Below are 22,205 nucleotides of genomic sequence, written 5' to 3'. Positions count from 1 at the left end.
CGCTTTCCCAGGTGTCCTGCCATCTCTTACTAGTTAGTGTCTCTGTACAACAAAGTCAAAGAACTTACCCTCTTAACTCTCAGGTGCATTCCCATCCGTGGCCCCACAAAGCCACAGGACCTCCTGGTTAACCTCCTCCTGGCCCTGGCTGAAACGGCCATCTATAAAACCAGGGAGAGGAGGTTGACCGATGGGGTCTCCTGTGACTGTGGGGCCTATTTCCGATCCTCCATCTGCTCGTGCATCTGGGCAGCGTCCTCGGGCTCCCTTGACGCCTTCGAGGAGCAGTGGGTGCTGTCCGGGGTTCTCTGCTCGGTGTCCCCGTCAGGTTCCCTTTGTTTGACCCTTTGACCTCACTCCTGTTATCTCATTAGTTGTCCCCTGGAATTATTTGGTTTCCAGGCCCTGTGGATCCTCCCCTTAGGCTGGGGGAAGATCCTTTAGCACTTCCTGGTTCCCAACAGGAACCCTCAGGTTACATTAGAGTCAGAGCTCACTTGTATTGCCCACCCCAAACTGCAAAGTTTTAACCAGTCCAGTACTATGAACTGCCACTTCCCTAAGCAAAAACTAAACTATCATCTCTAAGGCCCATTCCAACAGCACAATACATTTAAGGGAGAATGGTGAAAGCAGCTCACAGCCAGCAGAGATACAGACTTCAGCCATCCCTCCAAGAACAAACCATCGGAGGAACAATAAAATAATTCAATAACTGGATTCCTAGAAAAGCTTCACTAGGCTCCCAACCTACCCAATCTTTTATAACGGTACCACAGAGTTTGGTTCACAGCAAGCAATGCACTACTTTTCTGCTTTTCCCGATGAGATTTAAACAAAAAAATTAGCATCTGTTCCAAAGCTGGCTCAGAACTACTGCATGCAGTTTTACACCATTGAATAGCAGAGAACATTAGGGGCTTCTAATCTGCAAACAGATTTAAATAGTCAGTTACTCGGACCCTGCAAAGTATGCACAGTTGTTTAAATGCTTATGGTGTACAGTAAGAGGTGATATATAGTGAAGTGATAAATAGCAACCTGCTAAAGGAGTCAACCAAAATTTTCAGACTGCAGAAGGAAGTTCAAGGGTTGCTTTATTTGAAGACTTAACTCTCTCACCAGAACCCATCTACCTTTCGGCTAGGGATGAAGCCTGTGCTGAGTAGAACCAATTGGTCCCTGCATGGGATATGACCATAAGAAGGGACATGAGGCTCCCTGCGCACTGACATTTTTGAAAGTTCAACAAGTGACTGTGAACAAGCACTGTACTCCCCCCTTCTGCAGGTATGTTAAAGCACACAGAAGAGCATATGTTTGCACTCAAGTTATGAACACCAAACAGGAACTTCCTAAAATGTTTACACCTAATTAATGGAAAAACTGAAGGGATACATACAAGTGCTCATCTAAGGTTTACTCTTCTATCAGTGATTATCAGAGCTTCCTTAACATGCCATTTTGAAAAGAAACACATATTGCCCCCCGCCTGATGAACAGTTCAGGCGTAAGGAGCACACATCAGAATGAATAGCGTTATCCAGCTCACAAAACTCTTAGGATTCCAACAGGCACCCGTAATCTTGTAAAAGTTATAAAGCTCATTTATTTTACAATCACCAGGTCCATGTTCTCCACCATAATGGAGTAACAGGCCAGCTTGTTACAAAAGCCCTAGAGCAATTTCAGAGGCTGTTCCCTTCTGCAATCCATCTTTTGGATAAATATAATTGTTACTTTCCACTAATCTAGTCAGCAGCAGATGCATAAGCCATTCAGAAATCTTTGGCTGACAGAAAGAAGGTGACCCCAAAGTTTACACAGGAAGGGCAAAGCAGGCAAATGCAATTGTGGTATGGATTCACTTATTGGACCAGCTGGCTGAATGTAGGGAATAGTTCAACTGAAACAACCTCCTCCACATACCAAGTGGCATGTTAAGGGTTTTAAATCAGCTGCTCTAGCTTCAGTTTCCAATCCCAGAAAATACACTTCCAAAATCCAAAGCCTTCCAAAAAATGTTAAACCTTTTATTACGTATCAATTGCAGCAAGCCATATTGAGAAAAGAGGGGCAGTGGAAACACTGGATTAATATTTCCCTATGGTAGTTTAAAAAGGAACAGGCTCAGATTCCTGGCAATATTTTCAAATGCTTTTGTAAGAGTTTTAAATTACTCCCTTAGACTGTGAGCTCTTCAGGGCTGGTACCATTTATGCAGTGCCACTATGGGGTCCCAAACCTGACTGAAGCAACTGGACACCTCAATACAGAGGTTATATTCATTATTCATGAGGAAGAGGGAAGGCAGCACATGCTTACAATCAGCTGGCAAATCATATGTTTGGACTACTAGCTTCACATGTCCTTTCAAAGATACTTCAACCAGGTAACACACATTCAGCAAGGTCCACTTGCAAGAATTTTACTCTAAGAGTCATAAACTGCTGTTTTGTTTACTCTGAATAAAAGCTTGCTGCTGCAGTTTGTTTTTCCCCTCACTGGCTTGTAAACAGTGCAAGCACTGTCAGATACTAAACACAGAGCTGATTAATAACATGTGTGGCTGCTGTAATGTTCATGCATATTCAGTCCAAAAGTTTACACAAAAATCTAGGGGTGAGAGTTAGCATAATTCGGAACAATTCTCAGAAATACTAACCCCTCTTCAAATCTTCCTGATAAACAGAGCACCTCCTTTGGTGTTTTCCACAGAAATAAGCCTTTTGTTTACAGGGCTTGCAGAATTCCACTCCAGGGGCTAGCCTGTTCCTGCTCAGAAAGAGGGAAAACAAGTCTGACCTCAGATTGCTGAAACAAACACTGCTCCCTCCCTCCCCACACCATCACTCCCAGTGCAAAGGTAAAAGCACAAGACATCATGCGGTGTGACCAAGCTGATTGAGAACAGAAAGAATGACAGCAAGAAATACTGTTTATTGCCAATAGCCTTGCAGGGAAAAACAAAAATTCCAGAGCCAAGAGGATAAACTGCACTGGATGCACTCCTGATTTAATTCATCAGGCTATGTAGATTGTTCTCATCATTTCTTAGCTGGTGAAAGGTATGCAGGAGGGCAAATGGCCCACCAGTATATTAACTGCAGTACTCGTTTGTTTATCCCAGCCCTCACACTGAATGCATGGGACAGACATTCAGTCTTTCACTCAGCCCTCTGGAATATTGTGATGAAAGAATCTTGGGGGCTTGGTTTTTAAGTTTCTAGCCCTTGTGGATTCAGAAAAAAGCTTGAAAATGGGCCTGAGCCTAACCTAAAAGACCAAAAAGGCCAACAGAAAAGAACCTCCCACCATCACCTTTTATTTTTACATCTCACAATTTGGGGGGGGAGTAGGGGGAGGGAAAAAAGGGCTGACATGATTTTTGAACATGTGAAGTCGGCAATATATCCTTTGCACTGATTCCAGCTACAGGCACTTCACCCAGCCCGTGGCAGGATAGCTTGTTTCACAACAGCAAAAACAGCTTGACAGCAGTTTTATGAATTGAAGTTTTAGTGCTTATGGTTTTGTGTAAATTCAGATTGTATACAACGGCCATTTGCACAGATGGTGCATCAGTTTATTATTTGTACCACAATAGCACCAACAAGTCCCAATCCAAATCAAAGCCACATTGTGCGAGGCACAGTATGTGCCCCCAAAGAATTTACAATAGACAGAGTGGAGGGGAAATAGGGATGAAGTAACTTGTCAAGTTCACAGCAGGTCAGTGGCACAGCAGGAAATGGAACCTAGGTCTCCCAACTACCAGGCTAATGCTCCAGCCACTGGACAATACTGCAGGCATTGAGATGTAATAGGTATCAACTCATGGAAGACAAAGATGTCAGATGGCAAGAGGTTTACTTGTTAGTTGCAAATAGGATTTCACTTGCTACATCACTAATCAAGTAACTTAGGGACATGTTACATAGTGGTGCTTTAATTAGCCTATTGGTACACTAATATTAATTAATTGACTCAGACACCAAGACATTCTCACATGATTTTGATTCATGGTAGTACTGTAATTTTGTATGTGAGGTAACAGTCTAGGATGTCAATATGATTCACCTTGTAATATTCACTTCTGGGCTAAAAGGTCACAAGCACAAGGCCCATACCAGGGCTTTGTACTTCACTGTTACATTAGCATTACATAAGCATAAAGGGGGTGATGCATTACTGAAGGAGCAGTTGCTCAGGAGAGATATTCCACATACAACTGTCTTAGCTGGACAATAAGAAGGTTTTTTTTAATTCTGGTATGTAGTGCCTGGATAGCAATCTAGGGGCAGACCAAGTTACAAAATCAGGTCACTTTTCTAAGAAGCCCCAAAGATTAAAATCAGCATTGTCAGACAGTTTTAGGTGAACAGCCAACACAACATGTCTGGTATGCTTACCCCAATTACAGGGGAAGCTGAGCCTCCCACCATCAGATTCCCCAAAATATCAGCAACTTTTGAATCTTTCCTCATCCCCAGCAGTCTTCACATTTTCCAAAGCCAAAAGTATGACCCAGAATTCTCAGTAAAAAGCAGCTGCCACAGCCATTCTGCATGGGTCAGATTCTAGAGCAGGTTGCCATTTGTGAAGTTGTTAGGAAGCTTGTTTTGGCACCTGGCTCTGAAGATAACAGATTCCTGAAAATGGAAGACTTGGTGATTGAGGAAAACAAAAAGGCGGCCTTCTCTCTCCTCTCCTACTGCTCTGTAGTAATCCATACATCAAGGGATCAATATTTAGAGATGGAAATCCACAGGAACCATTCAAACCACCAGGAAATATGCTACTAATCTCCAGTCACATCTGCTTTTGTAGACTCACTCAGCTGCTTGTCAGCTTCTCAGCAAGCCAGTAGGAAACTTTTTAAATAGGGCAGCTGCTGGAAAACAGGGAGAGCAGCCTGATGAGCCTGTGCGCCCTGCGTCTAGGAAAAAGGGATTCCTGCATGCAGTGGTTCCAAAGGGGGTCCTAGTGGGAAGGTGCACAGAGTAACAGGTAACAGAAGCTATAAAGAAGTTGTCCGGAGACTGAGAAGCTATGGGGAAAGAGATTTAAGTAGACAGGAGCTCCTGCAGAAAGGAGAAGATAGCCAGCACACCCTCTCAGAAAGACAGCCTCTTTGATGTTCAAGGCAAGCACATGACGGCAAGCATATTTGCCTACTCAATCATTTCACTGCCAGTATCTTAGTAGTTTCTTTGTAAAGCATTCTGAGACACCAAGAATGAGAGACATCCGACCATGCAACCATGGTCTTAGGCTTTGTCTTTCTATAATGAGCAATAGGGGAAAGTTTATACTCAATAAACCCTGCAGATAGCCACACCCCATCTGCAAGAGCTCACTCGTTAAAGAAACAGGACAAGCTAATTCCATGGCAAATACTTTGTGTTATATACTCTACTTAATAGTATCTTGTTCCGCTCTTCCCCAAGGCTTTAAATAGCTAACACTGCAGATCACAGCATACATGGAAAGAACAGAACTTATGTTTCACTGGTAACGCTGAAAACTATTTTCAAAAACATGAACAGGGATGCCAGTTTCCTCCAACTGGTTGGAAAAGTAACTAGTGGAAGAAGTGTGTTACAGGAATAGTCCTTGCCTTGGCTAGATGATTTCCAGATCTTTTCAGTCTCTTAACATCAGCACCAAAAGCAACCTCTCTCTTTCCCCTTTTAGGGGAAAAGTGGGTTGTGGGGAGCAGAGAAGATAAAGAGAAACATACGCCCAGGATATAAAACAGTAAAAGACAGTCCACTATTTGGCAAAATAGGTTCAGTCTAAGGTCATCTGCAATTTCTGTCATAAAAGAAGTGTTTAACTCGACGCTGTATTTGGCACACATTAAGCTGGGAGTTTGTTTTCAACTAGTCAAATTTAAGTTTATTTAGCTTTTGATTAACAGAGTGAAAAAAATGTCTGCTGTGTAACAGATGAGATTTAAATTAAAATTTTATTCATAATAAGTACTTCTGAAAATTTTTAGTTTAGACAAATGCTTTTGGGTATTAAAGGCAGCCCAGTAACTGTTTAAAATATCTTGCATTTGCAGCCTCTCAGCAGTTTAAAAATACTAACTGAACATAAATCTCAGGTAAGTACAGGGCATTCAAAGGTTTTTTCACATGCCACAGACTCCTCAGAGTTGGGACAATTGTAAAGTGCATACCCCTCTACCACAGTTTAAGAGAGGAACTGGAGGAGGAAGAGTATCTAGCTGAATTTGAAGAGAATTAAAGAAGATATACTAAGTTCCAAAGCTGAAACTTAAATGGCACAATGAAGTTAACAATTCTCAAAGCACCATGTGATCTTTAATTGCACACGATCAGGTTTTATCTCATATCTAAGGACTAGCACCTGAAGAGTATATTTTAATATAGCCATATCCATATATACATACAATGCTCTGCATTGTGTATTTAACATGATGTGCACTGTAACCACTCCAAACTAAGACTGGCAAATATTAGGCCAAATGTAATGGCACACAGGTTCCTGTAATGAAATTAATGAACCAGAGGTAAGTCTGATTTGTCTCCAAACCAGTGTCAATCTACACCTAAAGTAAGGTGCCACTCCCTTCCCAAGCTATACTTTCAGAATAGACCTTAATTCATTATTAGAGAAACTAAAAATTCAGTTTTTAATACAGAATTGAGGGATTACAAGACAGATTGAGAAGGAAAAAAAATATCTTTAGCAAATAGGGAAAGACATGGAAACAAGGTTAACAGTGTCGTTTTAGATTTGCACGTTTCTCCCAGGACAGGTTTTCATTTCAGAAGGGCTTCCAAGGTTTCATTTCAATATGCTTTCATATTATACAAGTGCCCTAACTTCTAGAGACTGATCTGAAGTCAATGAGCTATTTCAGAGAGTCAATTAATAAGGAAACTAGATAAATGCCTTAATGAATCTTGGGAAAACACAATACTCCGGATACAACAGTGATAACTGGAACAGGGCAACATAATTTCTGCTAAATCTAGGTCAGCCACAGAGCAATCTTCATTTAACTCCAGGAAGAGGACAAGAACCACCAGAATTTAAAAAAAAAAAAAAAAAAAAAAAAAAAAAAAATTTAAAAAGTGGGCCTGCTGGATAAAGATTACTGTATTTTAAGGACATACTTGTAGCGCAGACACTCTGAATGAGTCCATTGACGAAGCACTGGTTATTCATCTAGAAGAGCTAAATGGAACAAAAGCGTTCTCTTAAATGCATCCTGAAAATAGAAGCCAAATCTAGCAGTGACATTTCAAACATGTGCCCTATTTCAGGAATAAATTCAAGAGGGGAAAAAATGCCACACAGCAGGGGCATGAGCTAAACTAAAGAAAAAGTATGAGCCCCCCCAAATTCACCACTCTATTGAATATGTAATTTTTATTTAAATATATATTTAATTTTATGCAGGGGTTTACATAGACAGTGTCTATACATTGAAATATACTTCCCATTTGGAATTATAAAATTAGCACCTAGTAGAAAGATTACCAGTTGGCAATATGCTAACCTCTGGGTCAGACAAGCCGCTACTAATGCAACATGCAATGATCAACAGAACGTTAATCCATGAATGTTTTCATTACATTTTTTTTTCAGTTTCATTATGCTTTGACTCAATCCAGCCCACAGGAGGGCACTCTCCTCCAATTCTGTGAATGCTGCATGGGATACATTTCCTGCACAGCAAATTCAGTTCTAGCACACTAGGTGGCCAATAGAGAAATGGAGGAGAAAAAAAAACAAAAAAGAAGTGTTGATTTACTTTCTGCCCTTGAAGTGAAGCAGGTTAGGGGGACATTTTGGTTGTTAACACACAGCAACAGGAAGTTACTCCATTTCTGTTACCATTTGGAGAAAGCAGGGGGAATTGCCAGTCAAACAAACATGGACAGCTCTAACCACATACATTTGGTACAACCATCACTTGGGCCTCATTTTAGCTAGTGAATGCCTGCTAACATATCCAGGGACCAAAGATCTTTTTTAGATAACTGGCAAATTGTCTTGTTAGACTGACCTCACACTTGGTAAGGCAACTCCCATCCTTTCTTGTACACCTCTACCCCGATATAACACGGTCCTTGGGAGCCAAAAAATCTCATCGCCTTGTAGGTGAGACTGCGTTATATCGAGTTTGGTCCAGTATGGCGTACCAGCAAGAGCCGGTACGCCGTGCCAGGCTGGACCAGCTTCCCCGGTGGTGATTTAAAGGGCCTGGTGCTCCAGCTGCTGCGGGGAGCCCTGGTCCCTTTAAATCACAACCAGAGCTCCGGAAGTGCAGCTCAGGCAGGGATTTAAAGGGCCCGGGGATCCCCGCAGCGGCTGCAGCCTCTGGCCCTTTAAATCACTGCCCGAGCCTGGCTGCCAGAGCCCTGGTGGGGATTTAAAGGGCCCGGGGTTCCAGCTGCTGTAGGGTGCCCCGGGCCCTTTAAATCACCGCCAGAGCTCTGGCAATGGGGCTCAGGCGGTGATTTAAAGGGCCCAGGGCTCCACACGAATTCGGATATAAGGCAGTAAAGCAGCAGGGCTTGGGTGGCACTTTAATGGGTGAGGGGCTCCCCGCTGCTTTGCTGTGTTATATCCAAATTTGTGTTATATTGAGTTGCGTCTATCGGGGTATAGGTGTATTTATACTGCTCCTGTATTTTCCACTCCATGCATCTGATGAAGTGGGTTCTAGCCCATGAAAACTTATGCGCAAATAAAATTTGTTAGTCTCTAAAGTGCCACAAGGACTCCTCGTTGTTTTTGCTGATATAGACTAACACAGCTACTGCTCTGAAACCTGGCAAACGATTGATTCTGCTAGTTTAAAAGCACAAGCAGCTTTCCCACAACTCTCATGGACACACTGCCCTCTTGTGGCAATTCCAAAGTCTTTAGCCGGAATGTATTACCAGTGACAGGAAAAGACACTGGGGACAAGCACACCAGTGGCATTGTTCTCTTAAAAATACTGGAATGTGCAAGTCAGAACCAGCAAACTGTTTTGTGAAAGTGCCTCTCCTCCAACTTCCTTGCTGACAAGCTCAATCTATTTGATTTCTGGTTTACGTTTGGCTTTCAGTTCCATGAGGACTTCATTTAGGTGACCTATCCTCATTCTGTCTTAAGGGGACAGGTTTAAAGAAGAATCACCTGCAAGGCAGGTCAGTTTTACTTAATAATGTTAACAGTACTTTAAGTTACCATATCACTGCTTTAGGATCCGAGGGGGGGGAAAAATTCATTGCTTGACAAAGCAGTGACAAAGGAGTAATTTATATAGAAATATTTGAAAAGTGTACACATCAAGGAAGGTAAATCAAATATTTAGCATTTGAAAACAGTCTTCCCTGTATTTCCCAACAAAAACCTACCAGAGAATGGACAGATTTGGTGTGCTCCCTCAGTAGCCAACTATCCAAAACCTGGCTAAGCAATGAAAAAAAACTTGTTCACTTGTCCCCTTTGCCTTCCACATCAAGGAGGAAGAGGAACTTCGGAGGATACAACCCCCAGGAGGTCTTAACCAAGCATAATGGGATAAATACAGTGGAAAACTTAGGCGGAACAGGAAAGTAATCTGAACAGCACAAGCCAGTAGCCTGTTGAACACTCTGCCAAAGAAATCACCCTATAAACAAAGATTTAACACTAGACTGTACAAAGCATGAGAAAGGGTTCAACAATCCTGCATTGTCTCTTCGGGATGGACTAGATGACTTAACAAGCAAGCAGTCAGGTATGAGAAAGCATTACAGTTTTATGAACCATCATTTTTCATTTTCTATGGAACAATAAGGGGAAGGATGGTGCAGGGGTTAGGGCACTAGCGTGTGATTTGGGAAACCTTGTTTTGACTTCCTGCTCTACCATAGACTCCTTTGTGTGATCTTGGGAAAGTTACTGAGTCTTTTTATGCCTCAGTTCCCTGTCTGTAAAACCCAGGTAGCAATGTTGCCCTGCTCTACAACAGTGTGGTGAGGCATTCAGATATAATGGTCAAGGGGGTCATGTAGACACTTTGTAAAGACAGAAGTCGGCCTTTTTGTAATGTTTCACATTAAGGGGCTGTTTGTGCACTGTGCCCTTCAACAAGTCTCTACACCCTATTCTTATAGGTTTCACAGACAACAACAAATTCTGTATGTGTAGATGTGACCTAAATATTTATACTGTTCAATCAATTATCCTTGTGACACTAAATTCAGGCTACTGCTTGGGGTTCTCTAGAATACCCAACATCTATCATATTCATACTATTATCCAAAAGTTAGAGAATCATAACAACTCTTTCTTACTAAAAAGATGCCTGAAGTGCAGTCACAACTTTATATGTCCTACAAAATGCATCATCCAAAGACAGCAAATTGCTGCTAAAGCATTTCAAGATGCAGCCCAAGTATAATGCATGAAGATTTAGCATTTAACTGCTGTTAGCACAAAAGGTGGTAGTTCAAATAAATCACTGTACAGAGTGTTGGAATTTTACTTTTAGGGACAGAAACAGCTTTCTGCAACAAAGATGCTGCAACAATCAGCTAGATACACAACTATTTAAAGTTCACAGCAAGAAAAGTGTCACACAGACCATCTGGATTAGGGAAACAGGCAGATAACCCTTTAAGGGAATGGCACTATCCAATCTCACACATACATTCCTGCCCCGCTCCTCCCTGCCCGATATCCCCTAGTATCTTTCCATCTAAACCCATATCCTTTATAGGGAAAAGAACAAAATACAGAACAGAACATACAATCACTGTTTGACAAACCTGCGGCAAGTCTTATCTGCCCTGGCAGTCTCTCTGATTGGATTCTAAGCTATCGGTATCACCCTCCTCAAGCCACTGGCAAGTCATTAAGAGGCATAGCAGTTATTTTAGGTGCATGTTGTGGTGCACTGTAACACAAAATGTACCTGTTTAGAGGATGTCAAAACTACTGTTTTCAGCACCAAGATAGCCGATTTCTCTGGCTTGACTGAAGACACTTTTCCTTTAAAAAAAACAAAAACAGAAGAGAAGAGCGTTTACAATGATCAAGACTTGGTTACTGTGTTTGATAAGAAACATCATTTGCACGGAATATACTTTGCAGCTGTCATTGCTTCCAGAACAATGGTTGTCCTGTGCAGTACTAAAGCATAAAGACACTGAGGCCAACTAGATACTGTATTTCCTACTTGGCAAAAGTCATTGAGTCCAGCCCGCTGCCTTTACTAGCAGGACCAAGTACTGATTTTGCCCCAGATTCCTAAGTGGCCCCCTCAAGGACTGAACTCACAACCCTGGGTTTAGCAGGCCAATGTTTGAGCTGAGCTATCTGGTGGAGAAAGTTGCTGAGATACATCTCTCTCTTGTTGTTCTCTTGCCACAGAGGGCAGGACAAGAAGCAATGGGGTCAAACTACAGCATAGCAGATTTAGATTAAATCTCAGGAAAAACTTACTAATTGTAAAATCAGTAGGACAATGGAACAAATTGCCTAGGGAAGTTGTGGCAGCTCCTTCACGGGAGGTTTTCAAAAAGAGGCTAGATAGCCATTTGTCTTGGATGGTTTAGACAACAAATCCTGCATCTTGGCAGGGGGTTAGACTAGGTGACCTCTGCAATCCCTTCTAACCCTACGGTTCTGATTCAGTATGACAAAGAAATCAAGCATGCCCTATGTAGTGAGCAGTCTAGATACTTCTCAAACGCAAGTCAGACTGGTTGAGGCAATAAAGCTAGCCAAGCTGAGACCCAAGAATTATTAGTTACATAAAATCATGGATATGTTTAATATTTTACAAACATTTAGCTCCGTATCTGCTTTTGCAGGAGAGAAAAAACTCATTTCTTGCACAAACTTAAGTGTTTAATTTATTATCATCTACTACAATGAAAAACCTTTGGCAAAATCTTGGATCTTTTTCAGTCAAGAGAAGTTGTGTCATTGCCTTCAATGGGGCCAGAATTTCATTCCTTGCATTTACACTGTGTCCACAGCTTCAAGTGTTACTGAAGTAGTTTAATACCCGATGACAGGAAGTTGCCTCAACATTTCCATGACAGCCCTGTGTTCCCAGGGAATGGTTAGCCAACAAGATTCCTCCTGGGCTGGAACCCTCCAGAGAGGTTACATTTTTTGAGATATTGAGGGGGCAAGGGAGAACAAAACGCCAACACTGGATTCCTGAATGAAGAAAAGATGCTATTTTTAGCCTTACCACTCTGAGCAGTGTGGCTTTAAACCATCCACCATCTTAAATGAAATCTCTAAAACAGAGAAGTGAGGGAGGGCAAAGTACTGTCAACTCAGCCCTCCTCACCCATGTCTCAGTATTGCAGCATGACTGGCAAGGTCTCATGGCTGACACATCTTAAGCACAACAGGCCTGAGTCAAGAACTAAAGTACTATTGCAGCAAGATGGAAAAAGCCAGGAAGCTGCGTGTGATAGCTTAAAGGGAGGGAGAGGAATCTGTAATAAAACAGAGTCAGCAATTCTGACTCTCAGGCTCCGTTCCCAGTTGTGCTGCTGACGTGTGTGACCTTGGACCTCAATTTATCCCCTCTGTAAAATAGGGGCTAAAATGCTCTGCTCCCTGGGGTAATGCAGTTCAATGTTTGTCAACCAAACTGATACCTCTGCTGAAGGGGGCACCCTATCAGTGTTTTTTATATTACATGTGTGAACAAGTGAATTAAAATGTAGTTGTCTGCTACACCAAGGCTGTCAGCAAGTCTCCTTTTACACTGCTATTGATGCTCCTCCACCAGAGGTGACATAGGTAGGAATGCTCATGTTAACAGGGCAATTGCATTTTTACCACTTTAGTCATCTAGACCAGAGGTGGGCAAACGACGACCCGCGGGACCCTCCTACCCAACCCCTGACCTCCTGGCCCGGGAGGCTAGCTCCCGCGCCCTCCCCAGCTGTTCCCTCTCCCCCACAGCCTCAGCTCACTGCGCCACCAGCGCAATGCTCTGGCCAGCAGGGCTGCAAGCTCTTGCTGGGCTGCACAGCTGTGGCCTGACCCTGTGTTCTGTGCTGCACGGAGGCATGGCTGCCTGTCCTGGTGCTCCAGCAGGCATGATTGTAGCGCCACCAGCCGCCGGTGCTCCAGGCACTGGGGTAAGGGGGCAGGGAGAGGGGGGAGGGAGAGGTTGGATAGAGGGCAGGGGAGTTTGGGGGGGTGGTCGGGGCAGTCAGAGGGCAGGTATTGGGGGAGTTGAATGGGGGCAGGGGTCCCGGGGGCAGTCAGGAAGGAGGGGGGGTGTATGGGGCAGCAGGGGGTCTGGGGGTGGTCAGGGAGAAAGGGTGTTTGGATGGGGCAGAGGTCCCGGGGGGGGCAGTCAGGAATGAGAGGAGGGGTTGGATGGGGCAGCAGGGGGCAGTCAGGGGTAGATGGGGCAGGGGTCCCGGGGGGGCCATCAGGGGGCAAGAAGTGGGGGGGGGGGGGTGGATAGAGGGCTGGGGCTGGGCCATGCCTGCCCTAACCAGCCCTCCATACAATTTCAGAAACCTGATGTGGCCCTCAGGCCAAAAAGTTTGCCCGCCCCTGCACTAGACTATGCCTACCCTGAGCAGATCTAGAGAACATGGTGACAAATAATGCTGGCAACTTTGAGCCCCCTCTACAACTACTATAGTTATAAGAAGGGTTGGGCGGGGGGAACAGAAGAGGAGGAAAATCAAACAGACAAAGGTGAGAAACATCTATTAGTTAAAACACATGTTAACTAAAGCCAAAGGAGAGTACAATTGAATGCCAAGCCCCCATTTTATTTTGGGAGGGGGAACACAAAACTCGGAGTCTCTCAAGTCTCTAAATTATGCTTTCTGTTGTCCTGGCTCAAAAAAACAACCCGCATTATTAATGGCCTGCTAGGCCACAGCGTAACAATACCATTCTTTATGGTCTATGCTCAGTCTTCATGGCAACAGTTCAGAAAATACAGATGCTGTGAGCTCATGTGATAGTAAGTACTACAGCTCCTGCCTCCTAGACAGACTCCTTGTTTACGACTTTAATTATTAACAGTTTAAAAAAAAAAACCACACACCTCTTAACGTGCAGCCAGTGAGGTGGCTGGACATAGTAAAACAGCCATGCATTTCAAGTTTTAGAAAGTCAGAGAGGTCATTAGTGATAATCACCAGGAAGCTAGGGAAGTTTATTTATTCCTGTTAGGAATCTTTCATGTTTCTACAGCAGGAGAGGAAGGTTCTCTGGAAACAATATAAAGAGTGGAAAACAGTCATAGGTCTGGACAGAGATCACTGCTATAGTTTAAAACGGAAAGAGGACATTACAAGAATACTGCTAGCCTCAGAGTGCTAAGGCAGACATGGTAACATGTCATTAACAGCTATATGAGGTCTAAGAGAAAGTAATTCCGGAGAATCTTTGGAGGAAAAGGAGTCTACAAACCACTCTACTAAAACCTAAAAATTGGGTTTTTATATCCTTTCCTCCGTACCCTAATCTCTCAAAATTATGGTCTAGAGATAAATCAAAAGTAAAATCTACCAAAAAACCTATGGAATCCCGAGGTAAGCAGCAGCTTCAAGTTTCTGACTCCCAAATATCTGGGGGAAAAATGGGGTACCTATGTTGAACCCTCTACTGTGAGATCTTCAAAAGATACTGCTGCAGGTAATCAGAGGGGAGGCAAATTGCTGTTGGAGATTGCAAAAACAACAAAGCATGAATTGGAACAGAGCTAACCACTGTAATTTTGCTCACAGTAAACTGCTGCTCTGTGCCTCCAAAAAATATATGGAAAACCCATCAAGCTTCATGTAACAGGCAGAGGAGCGGAAGTTGCGGCATGAGCACAACATGCATCCTCCTCCTTTGGCTTTTCCACTTGACTCCTTTTATGACTTTACCTCCGAAGACAAGCAAAAACTGACCTGATCACTAAAAGCAGATACTACATGAATTAAAGGAGCATTAACTCAACAGAAGTGTAGAATCTCTTTAATAAAAAACAAAAAAGTAACAGCACAATAATAACCCAACTCAGGTTCACTTCCAGAAAATGAAACTGTATAACTAGCCTCTTTCTGGCCATTAAACAATACACTAAGAAACTCACTGCCCAAGGCTCTGCATTCATCTGTAAAGATATTATTATTTGCCAGGAGATGCCTCTAGAGTACTGAGCATCTTCCCTTGGCCATAAAGAACTTGTTTTTCTTTTATGCAATGACAAAAGCCTATACAATGCAGCAAGGCATACCGCAGCACTATCCACTTCCATCGGATTTACAACCCTGTGCAATGAAATTGCAATGACGACTTACAGAGCACTCACTTAGGCATTCCAGGTTATTCCAGTATTTCACTCCTTGTGAAATGAAAAGATAAATCACACAGGATTAGAGGATATTACCATATAATTAAATGCACTTCACATATATCTGCTTTAGCAATGCAAGCGATCACGTAATCTCTAAGACTTGTATACGTAGAGAAAATACTTGGATAAAAAATAACCATTGTGTTAGAGAGCCTTGTAGAAATAAATGGGATAATAACCCATTCTGAACATGCAAAAAGCCTATTTATAAAATAGTCATACCCTGCCCTTCTCAGCTGCCTGATGATCCAATCAAGTTTTAGTGATCATAAACAGATATTCTGTTGATCATTCTGATCAGTGAATGGTGAAGCAGAAATGTATCTACTAAGTGAGGGCCCAGGAAGAACTTGGAAGAGAATCAGAGTACAAGGCACCTCTTGAAATTAGTTGCCTTTGTGACAGAATGCTATAGAAATTCTTGGTCAACAACTTACCCAAAATACTTAATCTCCATTCCCCCCCCGCCCCACAGCGCCGGCATTTCCCTATTCCCTGTATAACCTGGAGTTCAGTTGTTTGTTTAGTAATTCTCTTGTGTTTTCACTCGTCTTTACCAAGAGCTCCAGTTGACCTGCAATTTTGCAGTAAGTTTTGGTGTTACGTAAACTAAAGGAGTTAGAAGTGGTTTTGTCCAGATAAGACATGAATACACTGTTTAAAGTAGTGACAAATGAGATCAATTATGTTCTTAGGAAGATGACCCAGAGGCACTGGGATCATTTCTGAAATCATTGCTCCCCATGCCAAACTACCTACTGATAGCTACGCTTTCATTGGACACCTTTTCTAGAATGCCCACTCACACTGCAGTAGTTAGGGGAACATTGCAGGACAACAAACAGATGCCACAGGTTTTCCCTTTTCATAAGGGGCCCATGATCTAGGTTACCCTTCTAGCTGATGCCAAGAACCAAAAAACTGTGTGCTCCAGTCAAACAGTCTAGATTCTGGAACAGATGATGGTTAGTCTGCAATATCCCAAGAAACCAGATGGCTTAGGGCAAGCAATTTCTTATTCAACTCTGGCCATCTCACTAGGATAACATTACAGTAATCACATATACTGGCAAATAAAACTGGAATTAAGTTCATAATCCCCATAAAAATTAGGAGCAACAGCTGCCACTGGCAAAAAACCTGGGATTTCTCTAGCATTTGAAAGCTTTTCCTTCCTTAAATTAGATCTGTTTACAATGTCAGATTACAGACAAAGTAAACTAATATTTATAAAGCAGCTTAGCAACGGATCTTTGTAAATCTAATTTTGCAAATAAACATCTTTTTATGAACATAAAGCTTAATTGGTAGATACTGGTGGCAAGGACAAGAAATGGGCCATAAATTCACAAGCAATTTTCTTCTATTTATAAATAAGATTTTTCTGGCAAAGTTATCTGTTAAGAAAATACACCTACAGCTCACAGAAAACCCTGAAAAGAGTAGTTAGAAACAAATCTGGTAATGCTACATATTCTGTATTTTTCTTCCATCATTCTTTATGGTACGTATTTCTTCTTCTTACAACAAAACAGTCTTAAATGTCCCTAATGTCTCCAAATCTTGTGATTTGTAACAGGTCACCTGCTCCTAGGTTTTCCTCCCTGTCAATCATTTCCACAACAATCACCTACAACAGAATGTCACGGACAGTGATCTGACATTACAGAGGAGGAATAAGCATCACCGTGTTGCCAGCCCCTCAAAATACTCTGCTTTTTCTTAAAGGCCCAGCTCATGGAGTTAGGAGATTACATGAAAATATATAATTTCTTTAATGAAAGCAGATATTTATCTTAGCTTAGAAGGCTGCACAGAAAATAACTGAAAACGCAAGCCTAAGGGCTCAAAATACAGAAGGAAAATAAAAAATCTAAAATGTGTTATATTTAAAATCTGACGATTTAAGCCAGTCTCCCAATTTCTGAATGCCTGACAATAGAGAGAACAGGTAAATTCTCATGAAACATTATGTGCATGTAAATGCCTCCTGAATATTATCCCAAATAAAGGGAGGGATATCTGGCTACAACAAATGTAACATATCAGCCAGTCTCCAGATTATGTAGGAAAATGATAAAGGGTTTCCTTACTTTCCTAATGCAGTGAAAGGTTTATATTGGAACAGCAGTGTAATGATGATTATCCCAGCACTTCCAACGCAAGCTCCTATGCTTTCAAGCTTGAAAAATGGATGTAAAAATGTAAATCAGGCTAAAATTCAGAAAAAGGCAGGGTGAGGAAGGCAGAGAAACCAGAGGGTCAACACTTAAAAGTAATGCAAAACACAAAAAAGTTGACTAATTTGGATTTCATGATCTTTTTTAAAAAAGTCAAGTAGTATTTGGATCATTTAATAATATACTCACATTTTGCTGCTTTGCTGTTTAACACTCCCTCCAACTCCTTTCAAATATATTAGAGACACACTGCTATTTACCAGATTGCCTGATAGAATATGATTCTATATCTAAGAACTTAGACCAAGGGCGAACAAACTTTTTGGCCCGAGGACCACATCTGGGAATAGAAATTGTACGGTGAGCCATGAATGCTCACAAAATTGGGGTTGAGTGCTCTGGTTGCAGGCTCCAGGGTGGGGCCAGAAATGAGGAGTTCAGGATGCGGGAGGGGGCTCCCGGCTGGGGCGGGAAGGTAGGGTGCAGGGCAGGGCTCCAGGTGGGGGTGCGGGCTCTGGGGTGGGACAGGGAGATGAGGGGCTTGGGATGCAAGAGGGTGCTCCAGGCTGAGACCGAGGAGTTTGGAGGGCAGAAGGGGGATCAGGGCTGTAGGAGGGGATTGGGACATGAGGGGAGGCTCAGGGAGGCAGGCAGGCTCCACGAGGCACTTACCTCAAGTGGTTCCCGGAAGCAGCGGCATGTCCCTTCTTTAGCTCCTATGTGGAGGCACGGCCAGGCAGCTCTACACTCTGCCCCGTCTACAGGCACCGCCCCTGCAGCTCCCATTGGCTGCGATTCCGGGCCAAAGGGAGCTGTGGGGGCAGCACTTGGGGCAGGGGCAGTGTGCAGAGAGGAGCCCCCTGACTGCCCCTATGCATAGGAGCTGTAGGGGAGCCACTGCTTTGGGAGCTGCATGGAGTGGTCCCCACCCTGCTCCTTGGCTGGAGCACCAGAGCGAGGCAAGCCCCAGACTCTGCTCCCTAGCAGAAGCTCAAGGACCAGAATAGAATGGCTTGTGGGCCGTAATTTGCCCACCCATGACTTACACCCTGCTCCTCAGAGTTAACCCAACTTACTGCCAATCCCACAAGTCTGAGCAGGCAAAAAGCTTGCAGCACTGAAGCCTTATTTACATAGAGGATAATCGCTAAGAGGACCCTGTGGTGCAACACTTAAATACATAAAGTTACCTAAAACAGTAAGTTCACATGAAAAGCCAGAATTCCACTAGAGATTCTCTGCCTTCTCACATATAACTTGTAGCTTTTGTTTCTGCAGTTAGTGTATACAAGTAACTAAAACTTGGTATGGATATTTTGAGCCAAAAGTTCTTAAGAAACTTAAGTAATCAGAATCTACATGGTTAAAATTTAGAAAGGCACTGAACTTTAATACTTTTGTCAGTCACAGCCTTACTGATTCAGCTGAAACCACACCCTCATATCATGCTATCGTGCCAGTGTCAACTTCAACTTTGAATTTCCTATAGCTGTTGGCTTTTTGGTAAGCTTAACAAAATTTCCGGTCCTCCAACAAAGTTTTTTCAGATTGTGTCTTCCTGGTCACTGTGGAGATATTTTAAATCTTTCTACTGCTAGCACAATTTCCATCTGAAAACATTAGAATGTTTGGTAATAAGCACTTCCTTTAATACTATTAATCACCGAACTGCAAGGAATGGCTTGAGCTGCAAAGAGATCATATTTCACCTGCAAAGTAACAGCATATACAGTATTATCCAAACAATCTCTCCCAGCTGTTATTTACTAAAGAGAGTAGGAAGTGGTTACTCTCAAGCTACAGCTAAACCTCAGCAACTTTTTACAAGACTAGAGAGCGGAGTAACTTGGCATCTTATAGCAGCAATATGCAACCTAAGAGCAACTAGTCTCTTAGGATATTAATTAGTTGATACACCTATGTTTCTAGATCACAGATTCTAGAAAAGTGAAGTTACTGGTACCATGGCCCTGGTACTGCGTAAACTGTTCCCACAATACAGCACACTCCTGGTCTATAACAATGGTTGCTATTCCAAGTCCTGGGTCTCTCCAACGGAACCTGACAAAGTTATACCAAAAGTTGTGCAATATATTCAGATGTCCACTAGGACAAAACCACCAGAACACAAACCCATTTCCCCAGCAGTGAAAGACCGATGTGCTTACCTAAGGCAACACCAAGCCATCCCTTCTCAGTTCAAAGGAAAATTGTAGAAAATTTGCGGCTATCAACCCTATCTTAAAATAAACCCTTACGTGTTTAATACCAAAATGAGTGCCAGTTCCAAAACAAAAAGAACGGGAGAGGCACATGAAACTATTTGCCAGTAATGTAAATCATGGTCTTTTATTTCACATACTGAAATGCAAGAAAATACTATTGCTATCAGGTGCTTCAAAAGGCATAGGTCTAATCAGTCTGCTTGACCTAGCCCCAAAAATATTCATAAGCATAGGATGGACTTTGGAAGCACCAATATGATTCAAAAGAGTTGTGCAGGGAGGAGATCAAATGTTCTCAAACGATTTTCTGATTAAATCCAGAACTTGTACAGTAGAACCTCAAGAGTGACAAATATCTCAGGAACGGAGGTTGCTCGTAACTCAAATTTTCAGTTTGTAACACTGAACAAAACATTATGGTTGTTCTTTCAAACTGACTTTTATAACTGAACACTGACTTAGTACAGCTTTGAAACTTTACTACGCAGAAGAAAAATGCTCCTTTCCGTTAATTTTTTTAGTAGTTTACATTTAACACAGTACTATAATTGTATGTGCTTTTTCCCCTCTTCCCCCTCATCTCTGCTGCTGCCTAATTGTGTACTTCCAATTTCAAATAAGGTGTGGGGTTGATGGTCAGTTGGTAACTCTGGTGTTCATAACTCTAGTGTAACTCCAAGGTCATTAGAAATCTGAATCACTTGTGTTAGTTTGGGGTAAAATTTTCAAAAGCACTCAAGTGACTTGGGAGCTTTTTGAAAAATTTAACCTAGATCCATCCCTATAAAGAAAGGCAGAGCATGCTGTGATAAGACAACAGATGTTAGACACCTAATTAGCACCTAGTCCAAAGTGCACATCTTTTTGGTTGGGCACAGAAGACAGTTGCTTATTTACATTCATCCTTGGCAACTACAGACACCGCAATTAAATAAGGGTCCTCTTCTCTTCCCAATCAGAGATTTGTTTAGGGCCCATAATGAGAAGAACCTGTAAATCCTGTAGCAATGAGATCTTGAAGATGAAGGGTTCTAACAAATCACTTAACGACACCACAACAAAGGCTGAAGTTTTCCAAAGCAATTTGCCGCTTCTGTACATGTGCAGCTCATAGTGGCCCCAAGGGTTTGCAGACTGCACCCTGCAGCTGCTCGTGATCCAAGTTCCACCACACTGTTAGCCAGAAAGGTGGGTTCTTCAGCATATAGTTTCTGATTCAGGAAGACTGTAGACTCCACTGTGTGTGTAATGAATTCTGCCTAGCCAAATAATATTCTAGTCCAGGGGTCGGTGACCTTTCAGAAGTGGTGTGCCGAGTCTTCATTTATTCACTCTCATTTAAGATTTTGCGTGCCAGTAATACATTTTAACATTTTTAGAAGGTCTCTTTCTATAAGTCTATAGCATATAACTAAACTATTGTTGTATATAAAGTAAACAAGGCTTTTAAAATGTTTAAGAAGCTTCATTTAAAATTAAATTAAAATGCAGAGCTCCTCAGACTGGTGGCCAGGACCCGGGAAGTGTGAGTGCCGTTGAAAGTCAGCTCGCATGCCTCCTTCACCACACATGCCATAGGGAGCCTACCCCTGGTCTAGTCGGATGATCTTCCTTGGAAATTTGAATGTGGGGTATCCGAGGAAATAAAAGTTGGTTTGATCTTCACTTGGTTTACTGAAACCCCAGAATTCCCTTTTTTCTCAGTATCTAGTCCTGTCTACTAGATCTAAAAACAGAAGAAAAGTCAAAATACATGGTCTTGAACCTGAACTAACAAAGTGAAAATTCAGTCAGAGTAGCCCAACTCCTAAAGAGGTCCAGAAGAAATCAGAACCACCTAAAGACAAGGTCAAGAAAAAAAAAAAACAAAAAAACCTCAGTATATAAAATTGCTTAGTACCTAAAGGAAGCTCTTTCAAAGCTGAATTATGTCTGTAATTTCAGACTGTTATAGTATAAAAAAGAAAATACAAACTTCCCAGTTTTAGAAAGCTCTGGGGTAAAAGGCAAAACAAACCAGAATACACAAAATACACTGTTCTACCTCAAGGGTGCCAAGAGAAAGGAAACGCTATGTTGCAGTAAGATCTGGAATCCTAATTTTGTCCAACATAGTAAACACATAATTAAAACCTGTTTCATCACAAGAGGAAGAGAAGCAATCAGCAACATTTATCATCTAGCCTACAAAGATTAAAAAAACTACCAAACTTTAAAAAAATGATTCCCCAGGTCCTCTCCCCAATCACACTCCAACCTCCCAAAAAAACCCTGAATCATAAAATTAAGCATCTACATGATGTACTTAACTATATGTGACAAGGGAACAGCTTTCCATTAAAGCAATGATACATGTGACTAACCACTTCCCTGCTTAGAAAGGGTTTGCAACACAGACAAAAGACTGCATTCATCAACCCTAGAATGCCTCCTTCC

General features: G+C 42.3%; 1 protein-coding gene across 8 annotated transcripts in view; it reads right to left on the bottom strand.

Annotated features, from left to right (window-relative positions):
• GNG7 (G protein subunit gamma 7) overlaps positions 1 to 22,205 on the bottom strand; it is a 136,424-nt gene that overhangs the window by 104,190 nt on the left and 10,029 nt on the right. For 7 of the 8 annotated variants that reach the window (XM_050933977.1, XM_050933975.1, XM_050933980.1 and 4 more), the window contains exon 2: positions 10,934 to 11,010. The exons of the other annotated variant lie outside the window; for it this stretch is intronic. The gene's annotated coding sequence lies outside the window, so the exon portion shown is untranslated. The remainder of the gene's footprint in view (positions 1 to 10,933; positions 11,011 to 22,205) is intronic. 8 annotated transcript variants of the gene reach the window in all.

The sequence above is a fragment of the Gopherus flavomarginatus genome, chromosome 24 (assembly GCF_025201925.1).
Source record: "Gopherus flavomarginatus isolate rGopFla2 chromosome 24, rGopFla2.mat.asm, whole genome shotgun sequence".
NCBI classification, from domain to species: Eukaryota; Metazoa; Chordata; order Testudines; family Testudinidae; genus Gopherus; species Gopherus flavomarginatus.
The sequence above is the reverse complement of the archived record's forward strand: the minus strand, read 5'-3'. Positions and strand labels throughout refer to the sequence as shown.